At 42.5% G+C, this 25978-nt stretch overlaps 1 protein-coding gene across 5 annotated transcripts in view; it reads right to left on the bottom strand.

The window, feature by feature from the left end:
• The window catches only part of Arhgap24 (Rho GTPase activating protein 24), a 697838-nt gene that overhangs the window by 379266 nt on the left and 292594 nt on the right, over positions 1 to 25978 (bottom strand). The window contains exon 2 of one of the 5 annotated variants that reach the window (XM_006534887.3): positions 24832 to 25019. The exons of the other annotated variants lie outside the window; for them this stretch is intronic. The gene's annotated coding sequence lies outside the window, so the exon portion shown is untranslated. The remainder of the gene's footprint in view (positions 1 to 24831; positions 25020 to 25978) is intronic. 5 annotated transcript variants of the gene reach the window in all.

The raw sequence follows: 25978 nt of genomic DNA, 5'->3' as shown, positions 1-25978 counted from the left end.
GTAGTTAGTGCTATTGATTTATGTATGTCATACCATATGGCAAAATATCCTTTAGACCCACCTGTGGTCTATGTATAAAAAGTGACAGCTTTTGTTCTGACATTTTTCTTTAAGTGAGATAGTCAAAACTCTTGACTTTCTAACAGGAGCCCTTTGGATAAAATAAGAAGCGTTGAATCAAATACAGTAAGATCTGTGTAGGTGTGCTTCACAGGGTGTGGAAATGGCATGCCTGGATAGCCAGAGCTGCAAACGTGGACAGAGCAAAGGTAAAAATGCTGTACGTAAAACACATGGACATAGGAGGCTACTGATAAAAATGGAGGGCCAATGAGATGGCTCATGTGTAAAAGTGCTCGCCACCAGGCCTGCTGACTGAGGAGTTTTATAGGGCCAGCCTTGGAACCTTCACACCCAGTCCAGCAACATGTCGGCTGCATGCTGAAGTAACACAGGTTGTTCCCTGTGCAGAGCAGTCTGACAGACAAAATGAGAAGAAGAGAAATCGACCTAAAGCTCACGAGCCTTCAAAGGCCGAGTCTTTCAGTAGAAGGAGTCCTTTCTACCTCACATAAAGATGCCACGAGATCTGCAGCAAATCTTTGTGTTGTTGAATTCTTTTTTTTTTTTTTGCTTCTTGCAAGTGATTTATTTCATTCTTGATGGATATGGAAGCATTGCTTCCTTCAGTTTTTACATGTATTGTTCGTACATAAAATGAGGCTTGTTATGATCCTTTCCACTCTGCATGTCAATCATATACCCCTTGCCCTCTTCTGTTTCTTTTTTTTTTTTTAAGGAGGTGAAAGATCTGTATGATAAAAACTTCAAATCTCTGAAGAAAGAAATTAAAGAAGATCTCAGAAGATGGAAAGATCTCCCATGCTCATGGATTGGCAGGATCAACATTGTAAAAATGGCTATCTTGCCAAAAGCAATCTACAGATTCAATGCAATCCCCATCAAAATTCCAACTCAATTCTTCAACGAATTGGAAAGAGCAATTTGCAAATTTGTCTAGAAGAATGCGAATCGATCCATACTTATCTCCTTGTACTAAGGTCAAATCTAAGTGGATCAAGGAACTTCACATAAAACCAGAGACACTGAAACTTATAGAGGAGAAAGTGGGGAAAAGCCTTGAAGATATGGGCACAGGGGAAAAATTCCTGAACAGAACAGCAAGGGCTTGTGCTGTAAGATCGAGAATCGACAAATGGGACCTAATGAAACTCCAAAGTTTCTGCAAGGCAAAAGACACCGTCAATAAGACAAAAAGACCACCAACAGATTGGGAAAGGATCTTTACCTATCCTAAATCAGATAGGGGACTAATATCCAACATATATAAAGAACTCAAGAAGGTGGACTTCAGAAAATCAAATAACCCCATTAAAAAATGGGGCTCAGAACTGAACAAAGAATTCTCACCTGAGGAATACCGAATGGCAGAGAAGCACTTGAAAAAATGTTCAACATCCTTAATCATCAGGGAAATGCAAATCAAAACAACCCTGAGATTCCACCTCACACCAGTCAGAATGGCTAAGATCAAAAATTCAGGTGACAGCAGATGCTGGCGAGGATGTGGAGAAAGAGGAACACTCCTCCAGTGTTGTTGAATTCTTAAATTACCGAGGAGTCATTGTGCCACAGCCATGCAGTGTAATGTGTGAGGTAAGCCGTGGGATTCCAAACCTAAATCCATCCCCACCGCATGTGTGCCCTCCCCTAGGTTGCTTATCATCTCTAACTTGCCTCGCCAACTGTAAAATGGAAATATCATTACATGACAGAGCTGTTGTGAGAAGTACACAACCCTAGATAATTATTTTATATTCATAGATTTTATAGGGACCATTGCTATCACTCCAATCTCACAACTGTGTATCAAACCTTTAGACAGAATGTATTCAGCGTTTACTAGCTGCACATCAACAGAAGCAATGCAAACAGTATTGGTAGCAAGGGTTAAGGTTAGGTAGTGCAGGTCTCTAATCCCAGCTATTCCAGACACTGAAGGAGGATCTCAAGGTCAAGACCTACCTGAGGTGCAGAGTAAGGACATGCCCTGCCTAGGGAACTTAGTGAGGTATTGCCTCAAAATAAAAAGGATAAGAGAGACCATATCGAGAGGTCAGGCATGGCTCAGGTTCAGGGATGGGGCTACCCATCCATCTCCAAAATTTTAACCCAGAATTTCTCCTGTCTAAAGGAAATACAGGGACAAAGAGTGGAGCAGAGACTGAAGGAAAGGCCATCCAGAGACTGCCTCACCTGGGGATCCATCCCACATGCAGACACCAAACCCAGACACTATTGCGGATGCCAAGAAGTGCTTGCTGACATGAGCCTGAGATAGCTGTCTCCTGAGAGGCTCTGCCAGATCCTGACCAATAACAGAGGCAGATGAACACAGCTAAACACTGGACTGAGTGTGGGGACCCCAATGGGGAAGTTAGGGCAAGGACTGTAGGAACTGAAGGGGTTTGCAATCTCATAGGAAGAACAACAATATCAACAAAGCAAAACCCACTCCCCCCCCCAAAAAAGCCTCCCAGGGACTAAACCACCAACCAAAGAGTACACAGGAGGTACCCATGGCTCTGTCTGCATATGTAGCAGAGGATTGCCTTCTCTAGCATCACTGGGAGGGGCGCCCCTTGGTCCAGTGGGTGCTTGATGACACAGGATAACGGAATGCTAGACTGCTGAAGCAGGAGTGGGTGGGCAGGTGGGGGAGCACACTCATAAAGACAACCCCCCAAGAAAAGAGGGGGTAGAGGTTTGTGAAGGAGAAATTGGGAAGGGAGATAACCAATAAAATAAATAAATAAAAAATAAAAAGGGCAAGGAGGTGCGGGGCTACCACTCACTAACAGAACATGTTTAAGATTACAATTCAAGTCCCCTGTAGAACATACACACACATACAGATGGAAAACTCCTAGGACAAGAACATGGTTACCTGATGTTAAGTACTTAAGAGTGACCACCCAAGGAATTCAATAACCATGTACCTCTGTCCTGCAGTTCTGAAGTAGCAGAGTCGGTCAGGGTGTATCAGAATTCAGGAGCAAGGCCACCCTGGTAACTTTGATGTGAATGAACCAAACACTGCTGTAAAAAAACACGTTTATCCCCACTCTAGTCACCAATTATCTCTGTTTCAGGCAACAGGCTAGAGACACAACTGTAGAGTATAGGAATAGACTTGAGATGGCCAGCACCAGCCCTGTAGGAATGGCAGACCCATGGAATGATCAACCCACAGTATCACACGGTCAAGACATCCCGCTTTCCTTAGAAACATTGACTGTTGTAATAAAGTCAATAGAATCAACCATTCACCTATTAGTCTTCATTTTCTTGCCAAGTGACTTTTCTGCACAGAGGAGAAAGTAACCCTTTCTTTCTGCCCAGTTCATCATTAAGACATTTATCTACCTGTAAGCGAACTACCTGCTGGTAACTGTCTTTACATATCAAAGTTGAAAATTATACTTGGAGATTTAATGTGCTCTTCTAAACATGGAAACAATCCCCAAAATACGATTTCCAATCTTGTGCCTTTAAGCTGGCAATTATCTTCGGCTGAGTAAGTGTAAAATTTCGGCTCCTAAAACTTTCCCCCGTTTATCCTCAGAGAAAAGCTGCATCTCTGTCCCTGGGTTGTTTTGCACTCTGTTTTTTAAAGCCATGTAGGGATCCTGACAGGTAAAGAGAAAGGAGATGACATAGTTAGAAGTGTCATTTCAGCTTGGCATGAAGATGTCCTACTTCAAGGGTAAAGTGTGCCAAGGATGTTAAACCTCAGACTTCACTCACATAAGTATGGATCTGAAAACCATTGTGGAGTAACATTTAAGCTAAGGAACCTTTGGATACACGAGTTTATTTTTGTCCCCATTTTAGCACTACACTGAACCTCAAAAGAGAAACAGCACATGTCAAATCCAAGCTTAGCTGATCCAAGAACAGGGCACCAAGCATGCTTCTCAGCCCTGTGAAGAACAGCTTTCAGGTTTCTGATGGAGTCACCCATCCAGGTCTTCATGCAACAGCCATAGAGCAGTGACCACCTCAACTAGGTAGCCTGGCCATATTCACATGATGAGATAAGGAAGGGAAAGGAATATTTAAAGTTGAGCATTATTGGGCTGGAGAGATAGCTCAGCAGTTAAGAGCACTGACTGCTCTTCCAAAGGCCTTGAGTTCAAATCCCAGCAACCATATGGTGGCTCATGACCATCCATAATGAGATCTGACACCCTCTTCTGGTGCATCTGAAGACAGCTACAGTGTACTTAGATATAATAATAAATAAATCTTTAGGCTGGAGCAAGCAGGGCTGACCAGAGTAAGCAGGGTTGACCGGAGCAAGCAACCTTCATTCCCAGCAACCACATGATGGCTCACAACCATCAATACAGGTACAGTGTGACCATATACATAAAATAAATTAGTAAATCTTTTTTTAAAAAGTTTAGCATTATTAAGGAAAGACCAGTTTATGCTAATGAACTTTGGGGACATGAATCACAAACAACTGCATGTCTGAAAGCATTTGTGCCTCCTTCTTGCAAGGCTGCTGTCCGTTGGTTGCATCATGTCTAAGTTAGACTACACTCTGAGATGTAGGAATGGATGCACACAAAAGTGTGCTCAAGGGGTGTCTGTGTAGAACCTACAACAGCAAGCTTCTTTTTCTAGTTCGGAAATTTCAGAGTTACATACAGTCCTCTGTTGGCTGTGTGCTTCAATTCTCAGGAGAACACACAAGTCAGTTGATATATCTGTTTCCCTTTGGTGTTACAGTGAAAACAGAAGCCTTCCATGCTGTCTATGAAAAGAATGTGGTTGCCATTTCTGCCAGGGCTTTGTCCCCAGTAGTTAATAGCCACATTATCTGAATGTATGAGATGCCATTCTACCATGTCAAAGATAGGCAGAGCTGCCTGGATGTTTGTTAGCCACCGTCAGACATGTGGTCATGGGACTAGTAGGCTATTTACATGCCCATGTGAGTCAGAGAGGGTGTTAAAGCCATCTGTTGCTTGAATAAGCAGAGAGAAGCTAGAGGTGACACAGGGGAAGTCTACAGATCTGCTATGTAACCTCTCACCAGCTCCAAAGATGATTCATCTTAGAAGTGTCATGAGACTAAATGGAGAAAGCATGGCAGCACATGCTAACAGGGGTTTTGAAGTCAGAGATTCAGATCCTGGCTCTACAGCCTTTACTCATAAATAACCATTAGGTATATTATGTAAAGCATAGTATACATCTACCAAAATATGCATCTTCTCTGGGAAACTGCATAGCAACATCCACCAAGTTAAACTGCTGTGAGACTTCAAGGCAATGTGATCTCGCTACCAGAATGGTATTTGCCCGGAAAAAAAAATGATGGTAGTGACGGTGGCAAGCAATGAAGAGAAGAGGCTGTCTGTGCATCTCACCATTGCTAAAGTGGTGTTTGTGAAACTGCCACCAATGACACAGTTGAACACCATGAGGACCACACATAGTGGAAATCATCTATAGGAAGACAGACACTTTCTAGTGTGATGCTTAATCAAATGAGATCATTGCTTCAATTAAATATCAAAGTCACAAACAAAATAAAGCCAAAAGCTCTGACAAGTATAGTTGTATGGTTGTAAGTTTAGGGCTGTGCTTACTTTAAATGTTCATGTCTAAAGCGTAATAAACCTTCACACAGATCTTGTATGAGTCAAAATTGAACTAAGCCCCTTCATCATCTTTCCCAGGTTTAGGCTATTCTTCATTGGTGGTAAAACAATCTCTAAGCTCTGGTCTTTTCCCACTGATACTATGAAGTAGTAAATGGATATTTGCAAGAGGCTTCATACAAAACGTCCCTGTTGCATTAGCTACTATTCTATTGTGGTGCAGAGACACTCTGACTAAGGGAGCTCTTATAAAATAAAGTATTCCATTTGGGGCTTCCTCACAGCTTCAGAGAGTTAGTCCATGATCATCATAGCAGGAAGTAGATGGGCAGTGTCCTCATCAGTAGCTGGGAGATTTGCATCCTCATCCACAGTGTAGTAGTTTGAATGCTTGACCTAGGGGGTGGCACTATAAGAGATGTGGCCTTGTTAGAATAGGTGTGGCCTTGTTAGAGTAGGCATGGCCTTGTTGGAGGAAGTGTGTCACTGTAGGGTGGGTTTTGAGGTCCTACATGCACGCTCCACCCAGGTGGATCAAGATGTAGAGCTCTTATCTCCTTGCCAGCACCACGTCTGCCTGGATGCTGCCATGCTTCTTGCCATGATGATAATGGACTGAACCTCTAAAAACTGTAAGACAGCCTCAGTTAAATGTTTTCCTTTATAAGAGTTGCCTTGGTCATGGTGTCTATTCGTAGTAATGTAAATTCTAAAATGCACAAGCATCTGAAGGGGGTGTGGGGAGAGAGAGAGAAGACTGGGCCTAGTATAAACATTTGTAACCTCCTTCTCCAATGAGACCACAACCATGCCAAGAAGACTACACCCCCTAATTCTTCCTAAACAGTTCCACCAACTGCAGCCCTAGCAATCAAACATATGAGCCTATGTGGGCCATTCTCCTTCAGACCACCACACTCAAATACAATGCAACAGAAGACTCCTTGAAAACTGATATTGGTACACATGTAGACCTACATTGTTCACCATGTACTTCAAACTTCTCAGAATTCTTACAAAACGGGCCTGAAGCACTTCACTGATGCAAAGGATGTGATTTTAACAATTTAGAAGACTTAGCTTTGCCATCGACATTACAATAATAAAAGTCATTTCTTACTAGAACAACAGCTTCTCATTAGCTTGGCTTATCACTATCTACTGTCAATAGTAAGTGATGAAAACATTGGCCTCCTAGATGGGCAGAACTATATCTGGCAAACTGCTTTTCTGTGAGGCTCTGGAATGCTATATGTGCACCGATAGGATTGTAAACAGGTCGAGGCTACTTAAAAGGGACACTGGCAGTGGCAGCAACTAACTAAATAGCTGTGTTAGGACCAGGACTGGGCAGAAAGGCAAGGGAGGAAAGAGAGACTTGATGGTAGAAACTGTTACCAAGAAGAGCTTCTGGTCTGGGGATTGCATGTGATGACAATGTCATGGTGTGGCTAGAGGGTTTCCAGGTAGATGACAGACTAGGATATATCAGGAACAAAATAGGAATATGATAAAAAAAAATGGTGGTAAGTGAATATGTAGACATCTGGATGGAGGTAGTTAATGAAATACAGGGAAGTACTGCAAAGCATATGGAATACAGTATGTATACAATAGGTGCACGGGTGAAGTACATGCTACCATTGCAAGCTGTTCTTAGGACCAGTCTGCAGCACAGACCATGTCTGCTCACTCAGACCATGTCAGGTCATCCAGGGATTTTCTGTGCCTTTACACTTAATGTTGGAGTAGACTTGCCAGTCAGAGCACCAGCACAGGAGATGAAGCAATGTCACTGTTGCTAATGTATATAGCAGCAAGCCATCTGGAGAGTCCGTGTGTTGAGGGAGAATGACTATTTAAATGAGTATGTTATTAACTGACTGTCTAATGAGCCTAACCAACCCATTCTGTAAACTACCATGAGTTACCCTCTAACAAGAAATTCTGACCATGTTTGTCTCCAAAAGTTTAGCTCCTTCCCCATGAGTGCATAAAGCATAAAATGGACAGTTTCTCTTAGTCAGCATCAGCCCACCCGTCCGGATCAGTCTCTCTCCTGACTTCCTAATATATACTCTGTTAGAGGAACTCCTGTCTAGCTAACGTGCACTGTGCATTCTTTCTACGTTCACCTCTCTCTGACCATTTACTTACAAAAATTCATCTATCAGATCCCTAGCTCTCGTCTTTATCTTCAACACTCCCTTCACAAAGCCATTACCCATCTCCAGCTGAATGCCCTCTGAACTGGCAGCTGAATGAAGAGGGTGCAATGCATTATGGGTAAAAGTACATTAGAATGTCAACTATAGAGAAAAGGCTGACCATGTCTCTATGCCCATTACTACCATATTTGTAATGATTCATTACAAATGATATGGATACTCACTGAGAGAGTCTTGAGAGCTGTACAGCAGAACCAAAAATTTAAATAGCGTTAAATGAAGTCAAAAGAGTTTGGTTTTGGCACTTGTGGTATTCTTTGAGAGAAAGGTGTTGTAACCCAGAATGAAGGCCACCAGTGGCTCCAGTGACTCAGTTTCTCCATCATGGGCCATTAAAGAAGTCATCCTGACCTCTAGAAAACTTTTGCACTACAAAGCTACATAAATCCTGTATGTTTTCTCATACCAAATATGGAAATCAAAACCACTTTTCTAGACTCTCTTTGTATTCTGTAGCTGGTTGATGGAGAGAAAGGGGCTAAGGGTGTTTGCACAGCAACCATTTATCAAGCAGAAAGGAAAGCATATGAAGAGCTTTGCTTCAGTTGGCAAGTTCGTTTGTGAGTTCTCACCAGAGCAATCCTAAGAGCGGGGAGAAAATCAACTGTGCAACAGTCAAAAGTACAAAGGCAACTTGGAAAAGCCATTTCCTCTACAAAAATATTCTTATAAAATAGAATGTTCAAAACCAGGTGATCGAGGATGACCAAGCCCTTGCCCAAGCAGGGGCACTGAAGACAGGTAAAGAGTTTTCTATTTCACATTCTTTTCAAAATTTGCGACACCAAGAGGTACAGCATTCCAGGAACAACCCAGTTGGTGGAGGGGGAAAGACCCTCTAACACCGATGTAGAGGATCACTCCACAACAGCCAACTATACAGACTGCATTTTCTCCAGAACAAATCCATCACGATCCTGAAAGAAGAGTGCTGCTGCTTTGCAGGGGCTCCTGAGCTGAGCTGATTTGAGCAAAGCTGTTAAGACAATTAACTTCATAATTTCACTGAAATCTCATTTTATGTGCAATAAAACTCATCTTTCCCACAAAATTATAAACCATATTGCCTGTTCCCCAAACTCTCATTCATAAGAAGAAATATGGGGTGACTCATTTGCCCAAGAGCCTGGAAGGGAACTGTGTCAAGGTTTGACACTGTGGCAGTTTCTGTGACAAGGTGACTAGCTGTGTTGGACAGGCAGACTACCCCAGGTTCAAGACCAACCTCAGGGATGGCCCTCTTCTCCTTCGGGTCTCTTGGAAGAGGAGAGCGTGAGTACAGTAAAGAGAGAAGTGGCACCCAGTCAGTGCTTTTAACACAGAGAAACAGAAGCTGAGGAGCTAACCCTGGGTACTGCTCCGAGAACTTTATCACCTGGCAAACCATATAAAACGGGTAACAAAATAATTTTCATAAAATGTAACATTCCTGAAAACCCCCCCGGGGGAACAAGCCACTCTTCACAGTCGATTTTCCTAGTTAGCGGAGGACTTTATGCCTCAGAGTGCTGGTAATTCTTTTTCATACATAATTATCTGAGTTAGACACACGTCTAAAAGATTTGCTTATTTGCTTTCTCCTCATGGTATTCTGAACATCATATAATGTGTTCCTGATAAATTTGTAGGCGCTTAAGGACATTAGGGGTTTTTATTATTATTATTATTGGTTGGTTGGTTGCACATTCTACAGCCTACAGTGCTATACATTTGAGTTTCTATATGATGTTTATAGAAGGACTTGTCTCTTTGTAAAGACACACTTCTTCAAGCTGCCAGTGTGCCTACCTGTGTCACCCCCCAGCCTTATGAGTAGCCACATCCAACCTTCAGTACACTAGGAAAGAAACTCATCAGGCAAATGAGAATTGCCCTTGTGTTTTGAACAAAGATTATACATCAATTATAAGCACATATAAAGCCTGTGATGTTAAATTAATTTACAAATAACTTAAAAAGTTAATAGAAAAATATAGCCATAGTTTTTCAACCTGAAAGTTCAGAAATAAGCCTAACTCCTCCCTTGTTTAAAAAAAAAAAATCCTATAACAAGCACAATTTGGTAAACTGGGTAGGCATGGCAACAATCATGATTGAAAATGGAAGCGGCACAGGGAGCGTGGGCAGCGTGGGGAGCGTGGGTGGCGTGGGGAGTAAGTCACAGACCGACACAGAGATGATCAGTGACTGAGACAACAGCTACAGGGCTGGCTGGCCACTCCAACAATTAATCTGTCACTTTATTTTGTTCAATAAACAAATGGTTGATTAGCATGAAAATGCCCCCCCCCCCCAATTACACACTAATCAGAAACTCTGCAGATAACTGCGTAGGCAGAGTTGATAAAGTATTTGTTGTGAAGATCGGGGAAGAAAGCCAGTTGCCTGAGACCCAGAGCTGGTGAAGGGAATGTCTCACAGAGGTGGATGCAGCCCTGCGGTGGCGAATGAACTGACCCTGGGAGCTCCGGCTCAGCGTGCTATAAAATCACTGTGACCTCTGAACACGGGACTAGGCAGATGGACTGACACCAGCCTAACCAGACTTCATCGGAACCTGTCCTTACTGAAAAGCAGTACCTTTGGCTAAGCAATACCATTTCTTAGGTTTTTGCCTTGAAGATTTGTCTCTAGAGCTTTAGAGCTTTTACTCAATGTCATTTCCTTTCACTGTTTGTAGCAGCTAAATCTATAGACACAAACTAAATGCCCATCCTTTGAGAATGGCCCACTGTGCGGTGTCTCACACAAAATCATCTCATGCTATAAAAGAACAAGAGAGAGTTTGGAGAATATCAGGTGGGGATGATTCCAAGGCACACTGCTGACTGGAAAGGAAAAGAGACACTTGTATACCACGACACCTTTTGTGTCTTGAGTCACAAAGAAGTGTGTGTGTGTGTGTGTGTGTGTGTGTGTGTGTGTGTGTACGTGCACTCACAGACACACAGCTTAGTTCATTTTGCAAAATCCAAAACTAGAAGAAGAAAATGTGCCTGTATAAACTAAAAGAGGGCTTTGCTGGTGACGAGGAATGGCAGAGAAAAGGTTTTGCTCAGTTCACCTATTTAAATGGTTTTTAGGTTTTTAACAAGCAACTGATGTATTATTTGGAAAACTAAGTTAGATATGAAGAGAATAAAAGGAGAAGTGAGCCTCTGATTGAGATAGCAAGGTGAAAACGAATCCTGGAGGACAAGTCTTCTGGTTCCAGCTTTAAGAATGGAGATTTATCTGTATCATCCCCCACTGGGTCCCTAGAGGGGTGGCTCCTCAGCTGAACTGAACAGTGACCTGCATTGTACACACATTTAGCTCCAGATTAACCCTTCCCTCCCTGGCTTCTCCACAATCCACCATACTTCCCTAGGTCATTAACCCTCATTCTGACGTTCGTTTTAGCGTCTGCTCTTGGGAGCATCCAAACCAAGACTTCTATTTGCAGACTTGAAATAGCCCTTGCGTGTTTACTCCTGTGAGATAATACCTGGCCTGCGGGAGCTGGGGACAATGAATGAGGAAGAAATGGCTGAGCTGCTTTGGATGTGTTTAATGAGAGACTTTAAAGGAATGTGAGAACAAATGCCTTCTATTTTCCCTACACTGCAGATTCAAGTAGTCACTGGGTGGGCCAGGGACTGGGACAGAAAACAAAACTCCTGCAGAGACCTTCTCTGTGATATATCAGTCATACATAATGAAACCACTGGAGTTAAGACTGCTAACTGAGTGTAGAGAAATGAGCAAGGCAGCAAGGAACAACCCCAACAAAAGAAAACATCATACGCTGTAGCTGTACAACATTATGCTAACAGGGAGAAACTGGCTTCAGTGTAGAGTGCAGGCTTCACATGACGTTTCAGTGGGTCATTCCCCAAGACTGACAATAACGCGGTAGAATTGATCATGGCCAGAGACAGATCACAGGAAGAACAATCTTCAGGGCAGGGCAACACACATGCATTAGGACCCTGTTGGGACCATTGTCCTCCATGAAACCTAGGGCTCACACAGCAGGTTTACTGATAGACCAGACATAGGCAGTATGAAGGGTAGAGAGAGTAATTCATCTTAAAGTAAAAGAATCTCATGGGGGGGGGGGGGGAGGCAGTGGGGGGGCAGTAGGTGCAACTATGCTCACAACTTCCTGTCCTCGTTTGCTATTCTATTGCTGTGATAAGACACTGAAACAAACATGAGGGAGGCAGGGACTTATCTGGAGTATACTTCCAGGTCATAATCCATCACTGAGGGAAGTCGGGACAGGAAGTCAAGCAGGATCCTAAGGCTGGAACTGAAGCAGAGACTATGAAGGGATGCTGCTTACTGGCTTGCTTCTCTATGGCTGGCTCAGCTCCCTTTCTTCTTACAGCCCAGGCCCACTTGCCTAGGAACAACATCAGCTACAGTGGGTTGGATGTTCCCTTGTAGATTTCTATCACACACACACACACACACACACACACACACACACCACCCTCACAGACATACCCACACTTCAATCTGAAGAAGGCAAGTCATTGAGTGGGATTTTGCTTCCTACGTGTGTCTCGGATTTTTCAAGTTAACAAGAACAACGACACTGTGACACATTAACATACTTTATTCTTCCTTAGAATAGAGAACAAAACACCCATGAAAGGAGTTACAGAGACAAAGTTTGGAGCTAAGACGAAAGGATGAACTATCCAGAGACATAATCATAATCAGCCACCAAACCCAGACATTATTGCATATGCCAGAAAGATTTTGCTGAAAGGACCCTGTTATAGCTGTCTCATATGAGGCTATGCCAGTGCCTGGCAAATACAGAAAGGGATGCTCACAGCCATCTATAAAATGGAACACAGGGCTCCCAATGGAGATGCTAAAGAAAGCACCCAAGGAGATGAAGGGGTCTACAACTCTATAGGTGGAATAACAATATGAACTAACCAGTACCCCCAGAGCTCATATCTCTAGCTGCACATGTAGCAGAAGATGGCCTAGTTGGCCATCACTGGGAAGAGAGACCACTTGGTATTGCAAACTTTATATGCCCCAGTACAGGGGAATGCCAGGGCCAAGAAGTGGGAGTGGGTGGGTAGGGGAGCAGGGCAGGGGGAGGATATAGGGAACTTTCGGGATAGCATTTGAAATGTATATTAAGAAAATATCTAATAAAAAAAGAAAAGAATTTTTATTATAGCGCCCCACATACCACTTACTCCTCAAACGTCTCTTCTCCCCACGGTTCTCTGTGAGGCATGTATTAGCTACAGCATCACCAGGACTCACCTCAAGCAGTTGCTAAAATGTAAATGCTCCATTACACTGAGCTAAGCAAACCTCATGGAGAAGCTTGATGAAATCAGTTAGAAGGGAACTCTTACGTTCTGGTCATTGGGCTGTAGGGATTTGAACCAGATTGTCCTATTAAAAGGTCCCTCACTACTGGGAAACATAGTCTAAAGGGGAAAGCATTTTGCTAAGGGGAAAGACTGAATGTGGACAATCTTTAGGATCATAAATATCACAGCTGCAATCATCCCCAGTGTCAGGAGCACAGCAATACCAGTCATGCCTGTAGACTCTCTTAGGAGTTAATAATCTCCCTTCCTCAGTGCTAAAGCTATTTCAAGCTTGTCTTCCATCTCCAGGAGTCTAAGACTCTTCAGAGAACAGGTATGTACATATAATCAAGAGTAAAGCCACAAGGAAGAAGAAAGAAGAAATCATGTTGAGTGGGGATGCTAGGCAGCTGGGTGCAGAAAAGAAAAACACACTGAACAGAACTATGTCTCCCTATCAGTCATATACAGGAATTTCTTATTGTTTCCACACATGGGAGAGAAATTATGGGGAACAGACTGTAATAGACTAGTATAGTTCCCGAGGGCCAGGGAGTAGGAATTCCCATGTGATTGAACCTGACAACAAAAGAGGCAAGCGTCTGCCATTACCCCAGGCATTCTGGACTCCATGTGTGCTCTTTACCGAGATGGCAGTTGAAGGTTTGGCAGCCACTTCTGAATTGACAAATAGGCTTCTTTCCCAACCCTCTTTGGAACTGGATGGAAGATGCCCTGTGGGATTCACCGTTGACTGAGCTGGTTCTGTGAACAGGTATAGTCTAGAAGTCAACCCTAAGGTTCTTCTGTGCACAGGAACAATGGTACCTGCAGCCCAGGAGGAGCTCCATGGTCAATGGGATAAAGGCAGGGCTCAGTCACCTTCCAGGTGGGATGTGACTCCTATGACCACATCTGTCAGAAGGACCTACACACTTCAGCTGAGCAACATGTTCCAATCCTTCCTGGTGTTTCCCCCTCCAGTGGGAAGAACTGTTCAGGGTACTAACTTCCCTGTGACAACAGAAGGAAATTTAAGCTCCCTGTTTCTATAACTTATACACCAGAGAATTGCTCCCTATAATTGTAGGGTATCTAAATGCTCCCAGGTTTGTATTTTTGCATGAAAACAAAATGAGATTTAAGAAAATATTTCGTGATGACTTGGAGAGAACTTTGAGCAGAAATCACTGTCTTCAAACGTTAATTCAATTTCTTAGCTATACCTGACAGCACTGCTATTGTAAGGGAAACTTTCCTCCGGGAGGTGTAACACAGACATACACATCTCACTGCAGAAAGGGAGCCCACAGCAGACCAAAGTAAGAACTGCAGCAAAATCCAAACTAGCCCACCACTGAATTTTTACCAGGGTTACTAGTAGGTTGCTAAAGGTTTGACACATTAAACATCCCTTACTATTCATCCGTTTACCAATTCATAAAATAGAGTAACGTCATCCTGAGTCTCTGGGGGAACTGTCAGCACCGGCCTACACAAGGTACAGAGACCCCCAGGAATCGAAATTAGAAACTTAGTGAGGAACTACGCTGAACCAGACACTAACCTTAGGGATCTGCCACAACCACAACAGGAATCAAAAACAAACAACAAACAACAAAATCAGAACAAACAACAACAACAAAAAAGAAGCAAACCCACCTTAAACGATCCCTAAAAAGCGGCCAATGTTTATGTGTGCTGACTGTGTGCTGGGTGTTTTGCTAAGTGCATCTCATTTACTTTTTGCAGTGCCATGAGACAGGAATCATAATTATCTATATGTTGCAGCTGAGGCCGCAGAGAGGTTATGTCATGTCCCAAATGTCCTGTCAGTACAGGGTGGAGGAAATGAGACCTGAACCTAGACACCTGTTTTAGGATAAACGTATTCCCTAAAAAGAAAAACCAACCAAACAAAACCCCACTAAAGTTGTATGTTACCCTCACAACTTCAGAAGGTGGTTTCCTTTGGATGCAGCCATTGCCTATATACTTAGTTAAGAGGAGGTCATAGGGGACTAGAATGTTTTCCTATCCAACATGGCTGATAGCCTTATAAAGCAGCCACGAGAAGATGGGGCAGGTAGAACTCCATAGAAAGACGAAGACTGAGATTGGAGCCATGTGGCTCCAGGTTCAAATATCTCAAGCAGGCTAACCAGCCACCAGAAGCAAAGGGGGAAGAGGAGGAAGGATTTCCATGTATTTTTCACAGAGAGAGCAGCCCAACACACACCTGATTTTGAACTCCAGAACTGAGGCAGTCAATATCTAATACACCAAAGCCCATTTTCTATAGTTCTTCCTGACAACAACTCTACAAAACTGATACAATACTTATCTCAAAGGTTGTTTGTGTCCACCCTAAACTGATATCTTCCCCCAGAGTATTAAAGAAACATTGACTATAAGCAAAATGGATAATTTTCCAATTGTATTAAATTACAGTTAAACAACGACTAATATAAATGTTTCAGTCAAAATTCTTATATTCCACCTATTATGATAATTAGGTTTATAATTATTTTAAAGTATTTTGTAAAAGAGCATAATTTTATCTACTAAGTAATTGAGTCAGAAACATGTATCCTGAAGCAGATCCTGTCTTCGAAAGGACGCTTGTGTTTGGGAGCCTGAAGACTCTTCCACTCAAATCAGTGAACTATAGGATCTCATCTAGACAAAGTGGACTAATCACTAAATAGGCAGCTGAGACTAGTTTGCACAACACACAGTTGCAAAGGCACCAGAACTTACTAGACACTAACTGTGTATTCAAAGGGAAGAAATGGTAGAGAAATGGATACTCAGAAGTGACAGAAAGAGCTAGAGGTGACTTAGCAGAGTGCTCATCCTACAGACACAGAACTTCAGTTAAAACTTAGGTGTGATGGCACACACTTTCAATACCAGCACTGGGGAAGAGGCAATAGCCAGATCCCTGGGGCTTCTTGGCCAGCAGCCAGGCCTGCTTGGGGGAAGCCAATGAGAGGCCCTACTTCAAAGAAAAAGGTCACTGGAACCCGGGTAATAATAATACAATAGGTCCTCTAGCTGCTACAATCCTGTGCAGACATGTGCATGTTCACCAACTAGTACATATATAAACAGCGCACTCACACAATGAGACAAAGAATATACTGGATACACCTTGGAAGTGATTGGGGGAGCTTAAGTTGGATGAGTAGAGAGGAGGAAGCAGAGTGTGAGCAGAGATGGGAGAAGAGGCAGGGGGAAAAGTGGGAAGAGTAGGGTAAGGTAGGAGAGAAGGAAAGAGGGAGGAAGGGAGGGAATGAGGGAGGGAGGGAGGGAGGGAGGGAGGGAGGGAGGGAGGGAGGGAGAAGATAGGACCAGAATCAAAAAAGACAAAGAGCAAGACAGGGAAATAGAGAAAGAAACCAAAGGAGAGGAGACCCAGAGCAAGAGAAGGTGACAATAAGAGAGAGACAGGTGGGAGGAAGAATGAGAAGACAGCTAGAGACAGGTAATGATAACATTTTGACTCTCTCTTTGTCCATAGTTATAGCATTTTCCTGGAGTGCCATCATAGACAGAAAGAAACAAGGCACACTCTTCAAAAGACTCACAACAGATTCCCAGTCAACATCCAAAGGAGCAAGTGTAAGCAGACAATATGCACATACAGAAATGCCACAGTAAGACCCATGAATCTGTGCACTTAAAATGTATCAAAAAAATCACAATTAAGAATAATTGCGCTGGCAAAACATGAAAGACTACATGACTATATTATTGTTAGCCAGCCAAATAATATTGTATTGTTTGAAAACCGTCAAAAGGAGACACATCTTTTGAGACAAAGAAAATGAAATATCAAAAACCCCAAACAAGGAAAATATTCTTTACAAATGTTTTGTTTTCAATCAGGTGATATTTTATCACTGTTATCTTCTTATCGCTTTGCTTGAAGGGTCGACTTTACAAGAAACCATGCCACATGGAATATTTCACCAGCAATTCCACTTCTCCAGTACAGAGTCCCTTGACCTTGGTGAAGCATTTCTGGGTGATAAAGACCAACAGCCACAAATATTGAGTCATACCTTGTCAGTAATCCTTTTTTGTGTTGATAGAATATCAGACTTAGGAGCTGTAGCTCATAGGGGATGCAGCTCGGTAGAGCACCACCTAGAGTGTGCAGGGTGCTGTGTTTCCTATAGATCATGGGGGATTCAGCTCGGTGGTAAAGCACCACCTAGAGTGTGCAGGGCGCTGTGTTTCTTAGGAGTAGAACTTTCCTACAAAACACTCAATTATAGGTGTAATAATATGAAAACTGTATCTTAAAATGTGATATGATTAATTTGTAAATGTATATCACAGTATAACTTTCTAACTTGCATCACAAATATAAATAAACCGATAATTAGCTATCTCATGAACAGCTGCTGAGTCAGACAGCAAAGTTGTCCCTTAGTATAATTAACCGAGAAAAGCACCATGAAAAAGCAATGAATACAGGGAGATGACTCAGTAGGCAAAGTATTTGTTCTGTAAGTCTGAGGACCTGAGTTCAAATCCCCAGGGCTCACGGAGAAGGCAAGAAGCCATGGTACCAGCCCATAATCCCAGCACTCAGGAAGCAGAAGCAGGGGGTCTGATAGCTCAAACAGAACAACTCTGCATAACAAGACGCCTTGCTTCAACAAGTAAAGTGGCGTCAGCTTCAAGCCTTCACATGTACATACATGTAACTCACACACACACACACACACACGAACTATACATATGACATACATGTGGGGAAAAAAACAAAAGGAAAGCCAGATTTATTAAATGACTACACCCAAGTCAAACTACATCATATTTAAGGATAAATGTGTTGCCATGTTTTTAAAGAGCCACAGGCATATTTAAGTGATGACTAAAGGAGGCTCTTCAGAGAGGCGTGTTCACAGGTATCACTTCATGTTTCCTTAGTGGGAGATGTTTGTATGTTTAATGTACTGAATTTTGTTTCTGTGATATGTTGTATGTATTTTAAATATGCACAAGTTATTTCATAGTCCAAGTATTTATTTTTCTTAAATTAGTGGTGGCGCACGCCTTTGATCCCAGCACTCGGGAGGCAGAGGCAGGCGGATTTCTGAGTTCAAGGTCAGCCTGGTCTACAAAGTGAGTTCCAGGACAGCCAGGGCTACACAGAGAAACTGTCTCAAAAAGCCAAGTGCAGCCTGGTCTACATAGTGAGTTCTTTTGGGCTGGTGAGATGGCTCAGTGGGTAAGAGCACCCGACTGCTCTTCTGAAGGTCAGGAGTTCAAATCCCAGCAACCACATGGTGGCTCACAACCATCCATAATGAGATCTGACTCCCTCTTCTGGAGTATCTGAGGACAGCTACAGTGTACTTACATATAATAAATAAACAAACAAACAAACAAATAAATCTTCAAATTCTAAATGAAGTACTTTATTAGAAAACTCTAACTAGGAAATTGGGAATGGAGGCCAGTGCCACCTAGAACAGTACAAATGCAGACTTTTCTGGCACTTTGAAGGCTAAGGCAGAAGAGTTAAAGGGCTCATTCCAGTTTGACGTCAGCCTCAGGATGAAACCCTGTCTCCAAATTTTTTTCACGTTATGATGGTACAAAATAAGTAAGCATTTAGTGTAAAGCACTTTGAATTTCAGTCTCTTTTGAGGTTGGTGACAGTCCTGTGACAGTCTGCTATGAAACCGGTGGCTGGGCCTCAGCTTGCAGGAAGCCATGTGATGATACCGGGAAGCCACGGTGCTCTAAGCTAAGTTATAAGGTTCTGTAGGCTAAACGTATCTCAACCTACTGACATTTTTAAAACTCACTGGGTTTGCCAGGAGAACGGCCCACTGTCAGTCAATCAGCAGCTGGACCTGAAAACAGAACTCTATAAATGATAAATTGATTGTACAGCAAGAAAGTTCTTCAAAACCTTAAAGTGTGGAATGATGCATTTTGCAGGGACAGAGGCAAGGAAAGCTGCATGAACCCAAGTCAGTCCTGAGAAGACAGACAAGGGCAGGAAAGGGGCCCGCTGTGCTCTGCTGAGGAATGTCTAAAGAAAGGAGAAGACAGGGGAAGGCCAGCCCCCATGAGCCTGAGTGCATCAGGCCACAGCAGGAGGCCACTGAAGAAGACCCTTGCAGTGGAATAAGTTGATGAAAGCCATGCACCATCATTCATTTCTCTGTTGCTGTGATAAAACAATGATGGAGCCAGCCGGGGCTGTGGATAGCTCATATGGCTTACACTTTGAGATAGCATCCATCATCAGGGGAAGCCAAGGCAGGAACTTAGGGTGATACCTAGAGGCACAAAGTGAGGCAGAAATCTTAGAGGAGAGCTGTACTGGCTTGCCTCTCATGGTTCATCCGAGATGCGTTTCTATATAACCCAGAAGCACAGTAGACTGGGCCTTCCCACATCAATCATTAAAAAAGAAAATGATCCCATAGATGTTTCTTCTGGCCAATCTAATGGTGGTACTTCCTCAGTGGAGTGTCCCTCTTCCCAAGATCATTCTAGCATGTGTCAAGTTGACAAAAGCTAATTAGCACATCATGGTTTATTAAGACGGACCATGACACCATCTACCAGTTGTTACTGGATTTCAACAAAAAACAAGTACAGAGAGGCAAAGCTGTTATCCCAAATAGCAATAATACAATCATGCAAAGGCCAGGTCCAGGAACTGTGAGCTGTTGTAGAACCATCTCCTCCAAACTGAAACACTACATATGGAAAGGAAGCTGCTTATGGAGTTCCGAAGGAAGACTCTCCCATATGCACCTGCTGACTGCAAGCCATGCAGAGAGCTTGGGGGTCCAGTCTTCACAAGTCGTCACCCACACTGCCACAGGCTTTCAGTGACACAACTACCTTTGAGTTATCCATGATCCTGTGAGTGACCCCTCACCAATACTCCTTAAAGTAACTCATAGCTCACCGAGTTACACTTTGGTGATATTACTACTTTGATCTGTCATAGACTTCCTCTTGTCTCCCCAGGAATAATTTCATGGTATATGGGGCCAATAGGAAAGAATACAGGAAGATAAGGCAAGATTTTTATCTGTGAGTTCACGAGAGGTATGAAATCATTGCATTGAAAGTACAAGCGTTCTAAGCAATTAGAAATCAATAAATTAATGTTAGTAATTTTAATTGCTGTCAGCTCCCCCCACAACTTTCAATACAGAAGATAGCTTTCCCTTTTTCTTTTTTTTTCTTTTTGCTATGAGTAGCTACATCTCAGGTTATAGATGGAAACACCAAGTATTAGGATTTTTAGTAAATAGTTTTGAAAAGTAGTTTATAAAGTATGTAGTAGAGAAGTTGTTGAAATGTAGATTCCAGGAACTTATTTCTAGATCATCTCTGGGCATTAGGAGAGGGGAGTATTCCTTTTCTGTCACCGTGGAGTAACTGTAGTCACAGTGGGGTAACATCCCAGAGGATCCTCACCTAAGACCTGTCCCTGCTTTGCAGGATCTGAGCCAGGAGTAAGGCTCAGTAGTTAAGTATGTATGTATGTAAGTAAGTAAGCAAGATTCACCATGTTGCTGACCTCTTTCTTTTACCATTAACATAACGGACACATTTGGAAATAGCACAGTAATCAGGTCCCAGCAAAGCAACCAAGCTAGCAACACTGTTTCCAAGGGAAACACAGGACTGGGTATCTGTCTATTACACCTGTGAGTGTGGCCTGACCTTGCTCGCCACAGTTCAAGTCACGTGGTCATCCTCTTACTGCATCTTTATTTCTTCTATGGCAAGGGCCTGGACAACATTCAAGGTATTAGTCACTCATGAAGCAGGAACACTGACTCTTTGTAAACAAGTATTGTGTTTCCTAAAACTCTCCATTTCTCTCACTGAAGGAAAGGAAAGAAACCAATCATCTATCTCATGTGTGTAGACTTATTTTACTTGGATAAGTGACTGAACGCTTTTTGTTGAACAACTTCAGAGGAAAGGGAACTCAGCCATATCACATCTGCTAGTGTTTCACTTATCGGAAAATAAAAGTGGGAAAGAAACTCAGATGGCAAGGAATACCCCCGAACTAGCAAACCCTTGCTATGCACTGACCTGAAATCATGAACCCACTAAGTGGGAGACAGGATGTTGTGTTTCTCGATCTAGCATAAAACAGCAGGCTTTGCAGACATGCATCTTAGTGCTAACTATAACAGAAGGCAGAAAGATAATAATATGCTTTGAACTTACAAAGTATTGCAAAGTAATACTTCGCCTCTACAATAAATCTTTAAAGAAAAAACTCTGAAAAATAATTATTCTTTTCCACATGTTAAAATTAAAAAACACAGATGTTATTTTCCACAAAAATGCATATGGCTTTGACAGAGCTGAGGCATGAAACCATATTTTTGGTTTTAGGAAATCATGTGATTGAATGCTTTGGTTTGGCACCCTTGGGGCCAAGAGGACTTAGTCACCAGCACCTGTGACTCAGGCCAGTTGGTGAGGGTCTTTCCCACGTGTTGTGTCCTCCCTTGCCCTCCTCTATAATTCCTCACTAAGTTTAGTCATGTCTTCATCCTTCATGTCCATGTTCAACATCCAGCCATGTTCAACAGCATCCTGGACTCTGAGACATTCCCTGAATCCTTCCCAATGGTTTCATTCCAACTCTGTTCCTGGTAAATGGATTTTCTCTCTCTGAAATGCCTTCCTCCTGCAACATTCACTTGTAAATCTCACAAAGCAACTTCACTCACATCAAAGTCACATCATAGTTTGTTAGTGGAGTCTTCCTAGGAAAGGTAAAGTGTCACTCAAAGATTTTTTTTATATCAATTTTCTAAAAGGTATCTGAGGAACCACCAAAGTATGGGCGCTAACAGCTACAGATAGGAATATGCAAAGATGCCGTAAACACATGAACCGTGAAGAATCTAAGACTGTGCATCTTACTACAATTTAGTATAGCTTAGAGCTTAGAACCAATCCTCACAGTATTGTATCACCATTATATTAACATTCTGTGGAGTTTCCTTATTATAATTAAAGTCTGTCTGGCTTGACATGACACTTGTAGAGAAAGATGATCAATAATGCATGCAGAAGGTGAAAACTCAAAGCCCAGAAGATTGAAGTATACTTCATCACAAAAGGAACACTTTGTTCTTAGCTACAAAAAGTAAACAAACAAGCATTTAATTCTCATCGTTCCAAGGATTCCTGTGCACAACTCACTGACCCTATGTCTGCAGAGGACACTGCTGTCATATGATAATGCACACAAGCTGTTAGCTGCTGGGCCACAAGCAGATCATACAGCCCAGACTTCCCAAGGACAACCGTGTCTTATCTATGAATTGCTCAAGAAAACTCAGCAGCTCAATACCTGTGGTATCTTCCCCCAAACCATTCCCTGTAGCTCCAAAAAAAATATACCGTCATAAGCCAAAGTTGTGAGGCTGTCAGCATTAACAGAGGTTCCAGAGCTCTGCATCCACCAAGTGTGAGCAGCAGTGGACATTGTGTTCACTAAAAGAAAAGAGGGCTTGTTTTTGTTTTTCAAAGTCAAAATCTCACAAGATTAACAACAAACTAGCTCAACTCCTGAATGAGTCAAAAAAAACTACCAAGTCAAAATGAGGTTCAAACCTCCCTAGTGTAAAGACTAGCATTAAATGGCCAACTTCCACTACACAAACAGAATAATGCAATACGTATAGACCAGAGCTGAGGACAGGCTCACCCTACTGTTTCTCTCTATCCAAGCAAAGTGCTTTCTGCGCTGGCCATGTTAGATAGCACTGGATTCTAAACATGATAGAAAGGAGTCCAGTTCGCCTGTCTGGTAACGTCTGGTTACAAAGAATGCTTTGCTATGCTTAACTGTAACCAACCTTAGGTCATTCTTCCTTCCCTACATCTTGTGCCCTCTTCTTCCTTGGGCCCTTACTCAATCATATGACCAAGAAGAAAAGAAGGAAGTGGTGAGGGGCTGGGTCTGACTGGAGTATATAAGTCATGTCCTTCAGAAAAACAGAAGGCCTGGCAGCTTGCAGGATTATTTTTGGCTTAGGTCATTTCTTATCAGGGGACTTTAGTGAGGTTTTAACTTGTATTCAGTTATAGAAACTTGGAAGAAGGCTTGTTTTCAGTTCATTTATTTCCTGTATGAGACAAATTAATATTAAAGATATTAAGCCAGTAAAAATAATACAATAATATATCCTTACTCTTTAAATGATATTTCCCAAGGCTGAGGGTGTAGTTCAGTGGTAGACCATATCTAGCATGGGTGAGCACCTAGGTTCATTTCCCAGCACTGCACACATGCACACATGCACAGAAGACACATAGACACACATATACACACCACGCCATACTCACTACCATATACATACACATACATACACATGCACCACACCACAGTTACCCTCATACACACACCACCACACTCACACATACATAACACACACACCACACCACACTCATACTCACATACCACAATCACACATAAACGCAGACACATATCATACCACACTCATACACACACACACACACATGCACACATACACACACCACAGTCACCCACACACACAATGCGCATGTATGCACATAACAATCACATACACACACATGCACACACCACACATATACACACATACACATACCACACCACACTTACCACCACATACATACACAAACATACACGTACACCACACCATACTCTCATACATCCACACCACCACACTCACACTCACAACACACACCACACCACACCACACTCACACTCACACACCACAATCACACATGAACACAGACACATACTACACCACACATACATACACACAAGCTGGCACACACACACACACACACACACACACACATGCATACATACACACACCACAGTCACCCATACACACACACATGTACATGCACATGTATACACATCACAATAACACACACACACACACACACACACACACACACACACACACATACACACATTGACACATACCAGGGAGAGTACTGTTTTGACTTTATCATGACCTGGGAAACTAAGGCATCTATTTCAACCTCTTTGTAAGGTCTAACTGGCTTTCCTCTTTACTGAGCACAGACAGTTGAATACACATGTATCCAATGGTCTAGAATATGTAAGAATACAGGATCCAAAGTAAGGCTGGGTTCACAGGGAACTCAGAAGTGCCAGAATCTGGGAATGCCATATAGACACCAGTCATCTCCCATCCACTTAAACTCTATAATGGTCACATAATACAAGTCGTTGATTTTCTTGGTTATTAATTTCCAGAAGGAAAAATTGAGGTCAACAGTGACCAGGCACCCTACTGAGAAGGCATGAGGTGGGGGAGCCTGCACAGGGAGTCTCCCACACCGAGCCTGCTATTCGTTGGAAGCATATAACCCAATTTCCCAGAGGCCAAAGAACTTACTGAGCCAAGCGTTGAATGAAGCTCCACTCAGAAAAACTGTAAAAATGCCACATTCTTAATGAAAATGAAACAAGATTTCCTTGAGTACCAGAAAGAGAGTGAAATTTCCATATCTAATTCCACCTCAAGTTACCTGGTTTGGAAGCTGAGGCTGGCTAGGAAGGCTTAATGGGAGCTCAGAGGTACCTCTGCCTTTCAGGGTGGGTGAACCAACAGGTGACTCGGGATGATCAGATGTTGTTTGTTAGGGGGTCTGTTTCGTTTTGTGCTTGCTTTTTTGGTACTTGTTTTGCTCCTTTATCAAATGTCTGCGAAACCTTCCTGTAAAGACAGAGGGTAAAATGGCAGAAAACATCCCCCCTTGTCCCTTGAGATAAAATCAGCTCAAGAATCCTATGTTCAGACACATCGGGATGTAATCATGTCACAGCTTACAATTCCCACCTCCCAGCCTGAGCAGCTTACAATTCCCACCTCCCAGCCTGAGCAGCTTACAATTCCCACCTCCCAGCCTGAGTCGGTTTAGTTCTTGCTGTTGACCTAAGAGGAAGCAATGAGGACGTGAAAATGGAAACGTGTGACCCTGACCAGTGACACTGAGAGGTGAGCGGAGGGGTGACACTACTGCCTGTAGGAGCTTTAAGCCAATCTTTGAAAAAAGTCCTTTTTAAAATGTAGGTTGAACTTTTCAAGCAGGGAGCTACACATTGTCTATAACAGTTTACACCTTCTGTGTAGTAGTAGGCAGGTTTCTCGTCCAAATTCTACAATAGCCGGATCCACAGGAGAAATATAGGGTCTGGCTTTTGTGAGTCCAGTAAGTCATGCAAAGCAGTCTATTGAAAAGCTTTGGTTAGTAGGTGATGTGTGCAGGTATGCAAAGACACACGTCAAGGTGGTGATGTTCCCTGTGATGGTCTCGGTCACCAAGGCTTTTCCATAAGAATAACTTTGGAAAATAAGAATTTGCTTTAATAGTCTAAGAAAATTAAAAATATATGAAGGCAAAATAAAATACTTTGGTCTAAGTATAAATATTATACTCCATTTAGTAAACATTGGGACTAAATTTAAGAAAATCAATAAATACACTGTAGGAAAAAATGAAATATGTTATTTTATGAATAGGTACACATAAAACGCAGATTTTGGGTTCTTTTTTTAAAAAATTACATTTATTTAGTGTGCACATGTGTGTGTACACGTGTATGTATATGTTTGTGTGTGTGTATTTGCGTGTGGGTCTGTACACATGCTCGCACGCATGCATGTAGAGACCA

Source organism: Mus musculus, chromosome 5 (assembly GCF_000001635.26).
Source record: "Mus musculus strain C57BL/6J chromosome 5, GRCm38.p6 C57BL/6J".
Taxonomy (NCBI): domain Eukaryota; kingdom Metazoa; phylum Chordata; class Mammalia; order Rodentia; family Muridae; genus Mus; species Mus musculus.
This window is presented reverse-complemented; position numbering and strand designations above follow the sequence as displayed.